A 14,654-nucleotide genomic window follows, 5' to 3' on the forward strand; every position below is an offset into this window, starting at 1 on the left:
TGGAAGCTATCAGGTCATTGGCTACAAATTCACCTGCAGAAAAGGTGAATCAGGGCCCATTCAGGCCCCTCCGGCCTATCGCCTGGCCACAACACACGATACCAGATAGATAAAAAGTGGAACTCAACTACAGAGCTGTTGTCCTTGTCCTGCTGAACTGGGCATGGCCCAGGGTCTTGGCATGCCTTCTGGACAGTGTCCAAAGCCACTCCAACTGCTGGAAGGTTGCCATCCCCTTCTCTGCCCCTAGGCTGCTGGGAGAGCTAGAGGACTACACCCATGGGTGGCTTGGCTTTCTTTCTGGAGCGAATTTGTCTTATCTGCTGTGTACAGTGCCTGGAGATTTTTAGGAGAGGGTTCAGGTGGAAATAAAATACCACAGGATTCCTGGGTACAATGCAAGCTCCCCCACTCACTGTTTTGAACGTTTCTGCCCGTGTGATGATCAGGTGGTCAAAATGTCACATGAAAACATAACTTATCTTGCTCTTTCTGTGAGGGAGACAGAAATACAATTCCCCACTTGCCAGAGAGGAAAAAAAAACAATCAGGTAAACTGCCTTGCAGAATGTGGAGACTGAAAGACATTGAAGGAGAAGCCTGTGGCTTAGAAATAGATCATAAACTCTGGTTTCTAACTCACATCCAAGCAGCCACGCTACCCTTCTGTGGGCTCTGTGGTACTCAGTCGGTTCTTGAGGCTTCCTAAACGGAGCTTTTCTGGGGTGCCTTTGTCATGGCACAGTCTCACTCAACAAGGACTGGCTGAAAACCAGGGACGGGGAAACTGACACTGGTCTCTGCATGTCTTTAAAAGAGGAGCTTGAAAGGCTTTCTTACCTCGGCTGGCTGTTTCTTGCCAGCATAAAAACAAACCTGAGGAGAGGAAACCATGCTCCCACCCACCTCCACCATGAAATACAACCCAGAACCCACTTGCTGGAGCTCACACCTCTACCCATTCGTAGTGTCTTTGCCTGTTCCCTCTATCAACACCAACCCAAAAGTCATCTCGCCGGGCTGCCTTGCAGTGGTCTGAGAGTACTTAAGTATGGACACATTTGCGGGCCCATGGATAGAGGCCTGATCTCATGAAGCAGTGTTGAAAGGAGAAAACCTCTCAGGGATGGAGTCTTGTGGGAGGAAAGGAGGGGCGTCGCTCTCAGGAAGGATTGGCATAGTTCTGGCCACTCCTCCATCTCTGGCTTCCTATTGTACCATGCGGGTTGTTGTAAAATGTGCATCGGTATTTTGCCCGCATGGATGTATGTGTGCCATGTTAGTACCTGATGCTAGTGGAGGCCCAAAGTGGGCACTGGAGTCACAGATGCTGTGGAGCCACCGTGTGGGTGCTGGGAATTAAACAGGGACCGTCCGCAAGAACAGCCTGTGCTCTTCACCTCTGAGCCATCCTTCCACGCGATCACTAAGATGTCATGGGACCTCACCAAATGTTGTCATCATTGTTGGGTTTTCTTCAGCCACAGTAATAAGTGAACAATTCCTTTTTTTTTTTTTTTTGGTAAAATACCTAGCCTCAGACATTTTATTACAGCAACAGAAAACGGCCTGTTGCATTTCTCTCAACAGTTGGTGCTCTGAGCAGAGGACAAGAGTCATCCATGAAGCCTAAGTATAAAAAAACAATCTCCTCTCTGGGACACCAGTCTCAATGCTTGCACATAGAGTTCTAGTAGGAGAGAGATAGAGATACACGTACATGGCCAGACTACAATTACTGTGTAGTGAAGAAGACTGCAGAGAGCCGCCTGTCCTGGAGGTGCTCTGGGCTCTGTAGAAGTCCCATCTTCTGGTCCTTGAAGTCACATATCTTTAAGCTCTCCCCATAGTTACGTATCTGCTTACAGTTCTTTGAAGACTGGGTGTAAAATGTATGTCTTTTGGGTCATTGTTGTTCTTTCGTTTGTTTTTTAATCTTTAGTTTTGTCTTCTTTTCTTACAAATGGTAACCAGTTCTCTTAACTCCTCTTCTCAGTTTGCAGCCCAGTGCCTTCAAATGTTTCTCCCAACCAACCGTTCTTCCCTCAGTTTCCCAACAGTCTGTTTAAACGGTCCCTTCTCCCAGCTTTTCCAAAGCTAGCAGTTCCAAGCCGGAACAAGTGTTCTAGCCTGTCTGTTCATCTCAGTTTCACCTGGCTCAAATGTCACCAACTGTCGTCTCACTCTGCCAGACCAATTCTTTTTCAACTGTCACCTAACAATATCTCCTCTGGCTCAGCTCAGCTTCTCCTGCCTCAACTGTCTCCTATTTTTACTCTGCTCAATTTCTTTTCTTCTTCTCCTTTTTCCTCCCTCCCTCTCCTCCCCCCTCTCCTTTTCCCTCTTCTCCTCTCTTCCCCTTCTCTCCCCTTTCCCTCTCCTCTCCTCCCCTTTCCCCCCTCCCCTCCTTTCCCCTCCCCTCCCCTCCTGTACTCTCCCCTCCTCTAGCCCTAGAGGATCTTCTTTCTTCCTGTTTCAACTGTCGTCTCTGACCCCACTCTTCTGCCACCTGGACCTTACTCCGATCCTACTCCAATCCCACTCCCTTTCCCAGCCTCTGCTAGCCTTTTTAATCTTCTCTGGTTCCCAAAAGTCCAAGAGGCAACCAATACTGAAGGTCATAGCATCAAGCAGTTCTCTTAAAGGGCCAGTTGGCTAGCAACTGGGGCTCCTTTAAAGGGCCTGGCACACCAAATAAATCATACTGCAACTGGGCTCTTGAGGATGGAGCCTGTGTTCTCCCTCAGCCTGTGGAGGGCTAGTGAGAGGTGATGAGCAGTCAGGTGTGGGCAGACCAGCACCCTTGCCCACAGTCTTTCTGTGTGGGCATTGCAGTGTATTAGCCAGTACTCACATAACTAAATGTTCTTCCTCCTCAGATGTTGCTTTTTGAGGTATTGACTGCATTCAAGGTTTGAAGGCAAGGGCTTGTCCTGCCTGTGGTGGGTAGAATATGCCTGGCCCAGGAACTGCATTAGAAGGTATGGACTTATTGGAGTGTGTCACTATGGGGGGTAGGTTTTAAGAGCCCGCTCCCAGCTGCCTCAGGATGCCAGTCTGCTCATGGCTTCCTTTGGATGAAGATGTAGAACTCTCAACTCCTCCAGTGCCATGGTTGTCTGGGTACTGCCAGGCTTTCCGCCATGATGATAATGGACTCAACCTCTCAACCTGTAAATCAGCCTCAGGATGGCCTTTTCTGGCATCATTGAGAGGGGAGGCTCTTGGTCCTGTGGAGACTCAATACTCCAATGTAGGGGAATGCTAGGGCAATGAGGTAGGAATGAGTGGGTAGATGGGGGAGCACCCTCATAGAAGCAGAGGGGAGGAGGGATGGGATAGGAGGTTTGCAGAGGGGAAACCAGGAATGAGGATAACATTTTAAATGTAAATAAATAAAATAACCAATAGAAGACTCAGCCTCAATTAAATGTCCTTTATAAGAGTTGCCTTGGCCATCTTGTCTCCTCACAACAATGGAAACCCTAACCAAGACAGTATCTTTTGCTTCATTCTCCATGTTGACCAATCTGAGCCATTACAATAGTTGTTTTTGCCCAGGAGAGGGGGACATGTAGCTGCAGATTCCTCTCTCACAACACATTACAGATGGTACTTTGGAGGCCTCAGAGAGGGAGATGGGAATGCAACTCTCAGGGTGATCAAGCAGGAAATACTCCATTTTCATATGAGCAGTTTTGCTTTAGAGATAGCTTTGTGGGTACTCCTGACTGTGGCTATATTTGATCTATATTTGCTAAATGCTGGGAAACTGACTGGCCCCAAAGTCAGGGCCAACCCACATCTTGTTGGGTCTCAAGGGGTTTGAAATTCAGAAAATGTGGGCTGTAGTAGAACACTCACCTTAGTGTCTCAGGGACTGGGGACTCCTCTTAGGGTTCAGTGGATGAGACCTGTGCTCTGGAGTCAATTAGGACAATGTACAACCCATTCTGGAAATAGCAGGAGGCTATCAGTGAGCATGTGTAGGGTCCTGCCTCGACATTAAAAACTCACAATCAGGGGCTCGAGACCCCATATGAACAACAATGCCAAGCAACCAGAGCTTCCAGGGACTAAGCCACTACCTAAAGACTATACATGGACTGACCCTGGACTCTGGCCTCATAGGTAGCAATAAATATCCTAGTAAGAGCAGCAGTGGAAGGGCAAGCCCTTGGCCCTGCCAAGACTGAACCCCCAGTGAACGTGATTGTTGGGGGGAGGGTGGTAATGAGGGGAGGATGGGGAGGGGAACACCCATATAGAAGGGGAGGGGGAGGGGTTAGGGGGATGTTGGCCCGGAAACTGGGAAAGGGAATAACAATCGAAATGTAAATAAGAAATACTCAAGTTAATAAAGAAAAAAAAAACCAACTCACAGTCCTCCTTTGTTTAAATCACCAAGTGGAATTATGGTATAGTGACTGTTCATACCCTCAGTTCCAGACAGGAGTCTAGGCGTGCTTATGAAGTATACAGCATGAAGCTGCAGCCTTTATATTTAAACACATGAGGTACCTGTTGCTATTAGCACACTCAATGAAGAAAGACAGAAAAGATGCCTGTGTGAAGCCTTCTGTCTGCTCTACACCAACTACAGAAGGAAAAGCAGAGCAATTATCACTGCCCCTGTCATTTGGATACAAGAAGGTGGAGCCAATGGAAGAGAACCACAGTGGTTGAAAGACCTTCTTAGGGATAGCCCAGGACAAATACTTTTGGTGTTTGATATGGCTCCTCCCTGGCTTCCAGTGCTTTTGAGGGGCCCTGAGGACCCTGCCTCACTTTGTGCTGCATCTATACTTGCACCCCTGCAGGCATAGGCCCCAACTCTGGTCATGTTTTTTCTTGTAGAGCTTAGGCATATGTGGGGAATGCCTCTGGTATGCGTTGGGTATGGGATGGCCACAAGGCTCACATAGCCCAGTCTGCTTGGTAAGAAATCTTTTTGTCGAACTGGTTGTTTCTTGTCAGAATTCAAACCTCATAGAAGTTACGTGGAGCAGCAGCTATAGCAGGCCACTGCAGAAGCAGGCAGAGACAACACCCTGCCCCCACCTTTTTAGAAGACCAGGGATAGAGGGCAGGGTAGCAGAGAGTGCTTTTCCCCTTCACACCCAACTGCTATAGATGTACGTTGATGTACAGTGGTGTGGAGGCTCATGGAAATCAAACTTAGAGCTACATCCCCTGCCCCACAACCAGGAACAGCCAATTCCTAGTGAGGGCCCACGACTTCAGATGTCATGTATCTTACCTGACATCTATTGGAATGTCTCTGATTTATTTCCAAAGTCCATGATGCCTGGCTTGTCTCCTATTATTCCTGGCTCTTTTCTCTACTGCTATAACAAAACACCTGAAGCTGGATAACTTGTAGTGTAAAGAGGTTCATCTGAATCATGATAGGGTGGCGGCAGGTATAAGTCATAGTGTGCTGGCTCCCAGTGAAGGCTCCCGGCTGTGTGGCTTTGCAGTGGAGAAATAAAAAGTAACTGACTGGGGCAGAAGGAGCCAGAGGCCAGGGACAAGCCAGGCCTGCTATTTCATTACAACTCACCTACACAGGGAATTCTCAGTCCTCCAGCAGCCCCATGACTTCATAATCTCCCACCAGCCTCTACCTCTTAAAGGTTCCATCCTTTAGCGGTGCCATCAGGGGGCCAAGTTCTGGGAGACTTTCTCAAAACACTACAGCAAGCCTAAATGACTTACCCAGGGAATGTTGATGGAGAAGGGTTTTGGCCTCCTTAGCCTGCTTGAGTCAGTCAGAAGGAAGTGGTCTAGTGTACTCTGAGATATTGGCAACAAGCAAAGTTTAGGTTCTGATAGCACCATATACCCAGGAGAAGCTGCCTGGGTGGGGCCAGGCAGGGCTATCTGCTGTGTTCCTGGACAGCAGTTTGGTCTTTCTCTCAGGCAGGCTTGTGTTTTGGGACCCACCTCATACCACTGTGGAAAGATAAACCAGACCACAGGCTTCTCAGAACATTCCCGGTCTTATCTGGTCCACATCTTCCAGCCGTAGCTGGCTGGGGAGTCTTATATTTGACTGACTGTGAGGAACCAAAGGGAGAAGGCATCCAAATGCCCAATAATGGGCTGAGGCGTCATGCGCAGCAGTAATACCAAAGAATTGATTTCTTTCTCTGTTACAAATTGCAAATGGAGACATCCTGACATGCAGAGGGAAGCCCAGGGGTTGGGGTGCACGGAGCAATATCCAGACTAAAGAGATGGGCTAAATTCCAGTTTGCGTGAGCGGCACAAGGTGAGGATGGGGTCAGAGAGGCGGAGAAGGCAACAAGAGGAAAATTCATACAGTGACTACTCTGACGGCGGCGGCAGGTTTATTTTTGAATGAAAGCACCATGCATTTAAATTAAATGTCAGATATAATTTAGCATCCAGGCATCAGGAGGCTGAGGGTGTGCGCAGAAAGCCGACAGCTCCTCGGAGTGGTTAATTGCCGCCCCCCTCCTCCCGTGCCCCGCTGAAGGATCCCATTCAGGAGGGAAGCCTGCACCTCCCTTCATGGGAGGGTCCTCACCAAGGTGAGGATCAGAGGCAGCTGCTGGAATACTCAAGGTCGGTTCTCGGAGGCCCCTTTCGCCCCCAGCAGCAGCTTAATTGAGGTTGTTCCCTGCTGACTAGGGGTGGAAGCTGACCTCACTTCAGGAACTTAATGAAGGTGCATGGAGCTGACTGCACGGCTTGATGGATCCCAGTCCTTTGTTCTGATATTACCCAAGACAGAAGGCACCATTTCCGGTGGCCTGAGAGAACGTGGCCAAGGCATTGCTTCTAAAGGAGAAATGAGAGAAAAACGTGGGAGAAAGGAATGACAGGGAAGTATTGGTGCGAGCTCCTCTGCTCTGAGGTGAAATAGACACCCTGATAGACATGGAGTTCTATAGAAAAGTGGGGCTCAAAGTCATATTAGGAATCATGGGCCTCGCATGATCTGCAATCCAAAGAGGTTGAGATGCACTCAAGATGCCTGACTCTAGGCTCTAGGTTGCTGCATAACTTGGGCTCCTTGGCACTCCTGCAAGGTCTCTCTGGTCCTTCAGCAGTTCTCACAGCACACATTGGGATGGTTTTGTTTTGTTTTTTATGTCAGTGGCCATCACAAGAAAGAGGAGGAAGCTGACTGTCCTTAACAAGAGGTACAGTGGGAGACGGAGGCCCTGTCCTATTCAGCCAAATGGAAATTCATCCAGATCTAACTTTGTGCTATGAATAGAGGCTTGGTCAGTCTTTGGCAGGTATAGATTGTGGGAAGGCTGAGAATATGTGCTTGCTACAGCTTTGTTTCCCATAGTTCCTGTGCAGGACCAGATACAGAGGAGTCAGGAGAGTTACCTTCTTTTGGGGGGATATTTGTTTTTTAAAACAAGATCTTGCTATACAGCCCAGGTCGTCCTGGAACTCATGATTCTCTTGCTTTAACTGGGATTACAGATACATGATGCAGTTTGTGACCCTTTGAGTATTCCTTTGCTCAGCCTTCCTCTGATTATTTTTAGATTTTATTTATTTACTTTATGTATATGAGTACACTGTAGTTGCCTTCAGACACACCATAAGAGCGCATCGGATCCCATTATAGATGGTTGTGAGTCACCATGTGGTTGCTGGGAATTGAACTGAGGACCTCTGGAAAAGAAGTCAGTGCTCTCAACTGCTGAGCCATCTCTCCAGCCCCTACCTCTGATCTTTAATAGGTCTCTGATCCCATGCATAGGTAGTCTCACTTGTCTAGTTCCTTGCCTCCTTCCTGTAGCTTCTTCCTCCCACCTCAGTGCAACTGGGACCTATTGCTACCAAGTCTGAGACAAGGGGCAACCAGAGTAGGTTAGTGACGCTAGAAATGACTATCAGAGCTGGAACCAAAACAAGATTGCTCAAAGGTCATATGCCTATAAGTGGTGGCCACAGCCATCACTCAAAAACAGTGACATCTTAATTCAGACCCTGTGACAAACAGCTCCTATTAAGGATCCCCAGCAGCTGATAGAAGAATCAAGTGTGGCCCCTGTTGTGGCTGACCTGGCTGATGGCAAGCCTGGGTATGTGGATAGGTGGCCTCGTTTCTGTGTGACTTTCTTGCCTAACAAGGAAGGCAGCAGTCCATCATACCGGCAAGCCCCTCTGTCCTTCAATTCTGCCCAGTACATGGGACCATTAAAACCACTGTAAATCTCTTCTTTGTTGAAATAGTAAGCTATCTGTTGAAGTCAGGACTATACCAGCTGCACAGCTGGACCGGTCACCAGGACAGTGCTCAAATGCCAGCCTCCTTCCTGTGTTGTTGTGGGAGTGGTCATCCTTGCAACAGGTAGTAGGTGGAATAAGTTCCTGAGCTCCATGGGCCCCATAGACAGAGCAGTGCTCTTACAAGATATCAAAGCAAATATCTAATGACATATAAATGAGTGTCTAGTTCATGGTAATTAATTTTTCTCTTCACCAATTTTTCCTCACCATTAGAAGACAGCACTATGTTTCTAAAAATCTACTATAAGTACAATTGGCACCATGATTAGATTCAGAATCTGGGATAGCATTCCAACTACCCTAACTTTTGGTGTCTCCGACTGAGCCTGCCCCTGCAGGCAGCCTTTGTCTACACCCTCAGCTGAGCAGTACTGTCCCTGAAGGAAATATATTTACAAGTGTCAGCACACTTGGTCTTCTGCATGCTTAGGCCTCGATGCTTTCTAAATCTGTACCACGTGATCTCTGATGCTGTTGTGTTGTACATGTGCTGTCTTGCAGTATGTCATAGTTCACTTCTTTTATTCTCACTGAAACAAGACTCAAACTTACTCTGGGAAGCGCCTTGTCTGGGACCATCTCTGGAGACTGCATGCTGAGCCCACTGTCCGTTTCAGCTAGTGTTTCTCTCTGGCTGAGCTGCCTTTCTTGGATCTGGGTGTGGCTGACTGACTCACTACCCCAGCAAAGGGAGACATCCAGGGAGTCAGGGTACTGTGCCTGGGATCCTGCAGCAGCCAAGATGAAGAGCTCAGCCTGAGGAGTTAAGCTTGGTGATGAGACTAAACGTGTTCTGGTCCATGTCCTACATGTACAAGGATACAGCCTGGACAGAGCCTTTCCAGATGACTCTAGGAAACACGAATGCCAAGGAATTAGCACAAGTCCGGAAACTGAGGCCCATGACCTCATTGCTCACTCCCCTTCCTAGGCACCGCCATTGTGTCTAGATGCTGTCACCATGCCAACATTATATCTGATATGTACCCACTTAAGGATGCTCTGTCACCAGGCTGTAGACCTACATAGAGTTGCTCTGTCACCAGGCTGTAGACCTATAGGACTGGCAGGGGAAGTGACTCAAAATTACAATACTTTAGAAAGAAACCTGGGGGGAGAGGAGGGGTTCACAGAAGAGATCATTAATACTGATGATTGCCATGGCTGTGATGGTGACCACATTGAGATGATTTTGATCAGTGTCCCCTATGTACTTGTACTGCCTTGCAAGCCCAATTCTCTCTCAAAGAACCTTCCACAGACTCAAAAGTGGGTTTTTGCCAATGTCCTAGGAGAGAATTGAAGTATGGAAAGGCAGTGACTCAGGGTCTGAAGGCCGTGCTCAGGAGATTCATGTACTTATTTGCCGAAGGCAATGTCCCCATGAGAGAACACAGCGATGCTGTTCTCTGCAAGAACTGTGTGTGCCGTGTAGCGTCAGCTATTTCTTTCAGGTGAGAATTAGAAAGCCAGGTTCTATTGTGATGACGTGAAGGGTATGCAGAGAAGCCAGCAGCAAGTTTGCTTCTGTGTGTAAGTTTAGACAATAAAAAAAAAACCTTTAAAAGCTACAAGCATTGAGATTTTTAGGGTATAGAAGTTGGCGGAGACAAATTACTCAGGAACATGGGTCACTGCCAAAGGCCAAAGAAATGAAAGAAGCAGAGAATCCAGGCACTGCATTCTGATGGCTTATGCTGTTGGGAGGTGCCACTTGGAACTAAGTACTCCTGAGAATGTGGCAGGGCTGGGGAGAATGTGGCAGGGCAGGGCTACTTCCTTGGCAAGACTCTTCCTTTAGCATGGCAGACTCTGTCTCAAGTGTGACAAATGAGGTTCTTTTTTTGTGTGTGACAGAAGATGCTGCCCTGAGTGTGACAGAGATAACTCCTCAAGTCAAATAGATGCCTTTTCTTGAGTGTGATAATACCTTCAGGTGTGAGAGAACCCTTTCTTCAAAGACACTAGAAAGCCTTCCTTGAGTGTGCAGTTGTTCTTGTGTGAGTGTGAGGGAACTCTTTCCATGGAGAAGCTCATTACCTGTGGAGCCTCAAGCTCACGGCACTGTCTTCATAGGTGAGGCTGAAGCTGTATCACATGCTACACCTTGGTCCCCAGCTATGAAAGAGCCTTGATTGCAAGCATCTTCCTTGTGGGCATTTGGTCCATGTGGAGCTTCTTCTTAACCGTAGTTAAGGTTCATCTCCTGCAAGTTCTATTATTTACCTTAGGTTCCCTCTTATGCCTCCTGTGAGGGTCCCTGTAAACTGAACCCCTTGCTTAGAAGTTTAGGATCTGGGGTCCTAATACTCTCTGGGGAAGATTTAGACCCTTACCTCCATCATGCACTGTTTGATTGCAAATTAAATTCTGCTTAAGGTCTTCTTTGGCTGAGTTCTTCTTCATTAGCAACAGCTTATTATTTGAATGGTAATGTATTAGGAGACTCTTATTGCTTGTGATATGACAGAGGAGAACCTCTGAGCAAGAAATGTCGTATAGAGCACACAGGGATACACTCTGTGTCTGGAAGGGAGCATAGGCAGCTTCTTCCTTGTGATGCCGGCTTCCATCCTCACACTGAGAAAAGGAAGGCATTCTACCTTATAGAGGTTGAGAGTCGGCATCAAGATCAGCAGAGCCCTCAAGTCACACAGAAATTTGAGTGTGGTTAATCTCTAGGTCTGATGTTCACCACCTTTGTCTCTTCAGTGGCTCTGGGAGTCTCACTAGTATGTAGCTTAAGGCTCCCCCTCCAGATGACTGTACACCTGATGAGGGTACACTTGCCCTCTTTGTCAGAGCACCCAGCATCCAGCCTGATCTCTTCTGGCTCTGGTCCCCCATCCCCAGCCCCCTTGCTTTCTTCATGACTCAGTGAGGTTTTCATCACGGCTTCATGAGATGGAGACGCGTAGGTGTCTCCATGAAAGGACATGCTGCCACCGGATGGGATGACTGTTATTAAACAACCAGACACACAAAGCATGGGTGGGGTTGTGCCAACTATGAGTCATCTTGGAAAACAGCTTGGTGGTCTCTCGGAAAATTAAATGTAGAAGTACCATGCATTTCCACAGTTCCACCTCTGCTGAAACAGAGATTTGGAGAGATACCTGCATACTGACATCATAGCAGTACCACTCACAAGACCTGAGTGGCAAAGTAACCCAAGCATTCGGTGGCAGGGGGACAGATAAGCCACATTTAACCTTAAAATGTGAGGTGATCTTGAGTCAACGGTTTGAATGTGAAATGGTTTGAAATTCATGTATTTGAATATTTAGCACTCTTTTTAAAGGTTGTGAAACTTTCAGGAAGTGAGCTTTGCTGGAGGAGATGAGTTATCAGGGGGAAATCTTGTTTGCTTCTTGGCTGGGGATGCACTGTGACCAACTGCCCCACAATCCTGCTGCCATGCCTTCCCCACCTTGATGTGCTGTAAGATTTAACTTGCTTCTCAAATAAGAGGAGCAACCTATATGTCCTATTACAGGTATAACATGGGTGGGTGTCACACTGAGTGAGAGGAACCAGTCACAGAAAGTGTTATCTATTCTGTTCTTTCTCCTGTAAAGCACAGACTTCTGGAATCTAGCATACAATGTCTCTTGGAGGGAAACAAGGCTGCTCCAGTGTGCCTTGTCTATCCTGTTCTCCACAAAAGAGGAATGTCCTCCGTCCTGTGTGGAAAGGATCTTGGGTCTTTCCTGCTGTCCCTTTCCTATATGGTTTATCACCAGCATGCATGAATGTAGGCACATTTCTCAGAGCTGCAGCCCCATTCCCCCAACAAGTCCCCTTAGCACCTAGCCCAGACCCTTAGCTCCTTGTATCTTTTTATATTCAGAGCATCACTAGCTAAAGGTCTGGCTTCAGCACAGTCTGCTCAGGTGCCTCGGAGTCATTGTCTTTTGTATACGAAGAAGCCCTAGTTGGACCCTGCATTCTCAGCTGTCTCTCTCAGATGGTGAGGCTGACCCTGGGGTCCCGACCTTCCATGTAGACAACACAGTCTTCTGACACTCTGTGGTCTCCCTCTCATGGCCTCGCCAGCTGCTCCCTAAGAATGCCCTCCCTGGCTGAGGTACAAACACACAATCCAGGTGGTGACCAATTAAATAAGATGGGGTAGAGAGGGCAGAAGAGTATTCCAGAGTCCTTGGACAGTCCATGAAGGGCCATACAGGAGAACAGAGCTCTGTGACATCTGTGACTGATGCCAGGCAGCCACAACTGTCTCTAGGTGCTGGCACCATGGTCATCCCACGGCCATCTGTGGATCAGCCTATTGCACTGACCATAGGTAGGGCAGAGGGAAGTCTTCCTGGGACTAATGCCCAGCTGGAGGTGCTGGAGCAGATAACATCTGCTCCAGGGGTTCAGTTTTGCCCTGGTGGTTCTGAAGGCTGTGAGTCCTGCTATCATCCTCCTTTCAAAGGGAAGAAACAGGTTCCAAGGGGAAAGCTGAACATTCCAGTTCTCGCAGCAGTTAGTTGCAGGTTGGAGATACCAAACATCACAAAAGTTCAAGGACTTAACAGAGTGTGGAGATGACCTTGAGCTTTGATGGCCCTGCCAGAGCCTTCTGTGGGAACAGTGGGCCTGGATGGTTTTTCCATCTCTCCTTCCCTTGCTCCTGTAGCTCCTGATCCCAAGGACCCTGATCCTGGGCTTGTGTTTAGATTTCCTGCATGAGCTCCTGGAGGGTCAGGTCTTACCTGGTCACCCACTTGGAGGCACCTGTCCTTGTACTGGACCCCATAGGCTCTTCTTGTACTGTGAAGTGTCACATGACCGTCAGCACAGGTGTCCTTGTACCTCATTCCACTGAATGTAAGCCATCCCTTGGGAGTCCAATCCTGGCAGCTCTGTGTAGACAGGGCAGTCTGTGTGATTGTCTGAGTGTCCCTATCACTACGGGACAGGGGTCCTAGTGACTGTGACAATACCTCTCTGCCTCCTCCTCACTTATGGCTTGTGTACCTCGTGCAGCTCCGGGATGTTTGCAGATATACGTGGCTGGAAAAAATTCTCACGGCAACATTTGATGTGACAGGCATATGGATGTACCGATAAGGTAAATGGGATGGAGGTCAGAAGAGTAGGAAAGGGCAGGACAGCTTTCCTTCAGTCATGGTGTTCTAAGGTGGGTAGACAGGGAATTGTGGTTCATGGTTGCTGTCATTTGTGTATGCATGTATGTTTGTGTGTGTGTATACGTGTGTGTGTGTGTGTGTGTGTGTGTGTGTGTGTGTGTGTGTGTTGACTAGTAGTGGCTATAACAAGTGTCCCCACAGCCTAGTTCAGGGAAAGAACACAGTAGATTCTGGCCTGCATAGTGAATTCCAGCTCTATGCTCCTGGCTGTTGGTTGTTTATTTGGGTCAAAAGGAAGGATGGAGGCTCCAGAGCTTAGCTTAGGGGTAGCAAGGACTTGGTAGTATCGGGATGGACTATACCCCGTTTGCACTTTCTGCTTCCCATGGAGGCTGAGCAGTAGAATTACTGCATGGACTAGACATCCTGTAATGGGCACACTGACACTACCCTCCCAAGGTAAGAAACCTAGAAAGGCGAGCTCTCCCTGGATTGTGACACTACAGATGATCAAGAGATTTAGCTAACCAGGCTGCAGTCTTGCTGAACGCCCTGTGTTTGTAGAACTCTACAATGAACCTGACATTCTCGAATTTGAGACACAGACCTCAGGAGACAGAGTTAGAAAGCAAAAGAAAAATGACCAGCAAGTCCCTGAAACAGTAAATAAGTCACTGGCTATGTAACTCTGGGTGCTCATCTGCATTAACCTGTGCGACCTGGGTGTGTTTGCAGTAGTTCAGCACATTGCAGAAACACTTTACGACAGAGTTCAGCAATGACTCTTGTGGCGACAAGATGTGGCCTGGACACCTATGGCCCTGTCTCCTGCTTAAGGATGTCTCTTGTTGTTGAAGCCCTGTCTTTATGAAGACATAAGAGAGACAGAGCTCTCCAGCTCACAGAGAGGCCCGGAGCAGGTGACAGAGGTGGCATACTCTTCCAAGCCCTCTACCCTAACCTCAGATGATCCACGGTGACATGAAAGCAGTTAGAAGTAACCTTAGTACATAATACTGCCAGAAAAGAAAAAAAAAACCACTCCGATTTGACTTGGCCATATTCGTTCTGCAGGGCAGGTGGAGCAATGTCTGTGTGAATAGCGGTGTCTATTCTGTGACTCATGAGCAGTGACTGGAATCAGCTTGGGCACCCGTGCTCTATGTCACCTTCGAGGGTTTAAGCAGAGTGGGGTCTCTCTAGAAGGAATCGCTCAGCCAACTCAGCTGTGAGTCTTAGTCAGCTGTGTCTTTGCCTCTCTACCCCATCGAT

The 14,654-nt window shown here is 48.0% G+C and overlaps 1 protein-coding gene and 1 long non-coding RNA gene across 2 annotated transcripts in view; both read right to left on the reverse strand.

Moving 5' to 3' along the window:
- Window positions 1-14,654, reverse strand: part of Ptprn2 (protein tyrosine phosphatase receptor type N2) — a 725,488-nt gene that overhangs the window by 158,361 nt on the left and 552,473 nt on the right. The window lies entirely within an intron of this gene.
- LOC116905400 lies at window positions 885-13,495 on the reverse strand. The gene is made up of 3 exons (XR_004388522.1): window positions 13,357-13,495; window positions 10,594-10,596; window positions 885-895 (listed from the first exon to the last, which is right to left on the reverse strand). It is a non-coding gene; the product is annotated as an uncharacterized LOC116905400 (long non-coding RNA).

The sequence above is a fragment of the Rattus rattus genome, chromosome 7 (assembly GCF_011064425.1).
Source record: "Rattus rattus isolate New Zealand chromosome 7, Rrattus_CSIRO_v1, whole genome shotgun sequence".
Classification (NCBI taxonomy): Eukaryota; Metazoa; Chordata; class Mammalia; order Rodentia; family Muridae; genus Rattus; species Rattus rattus.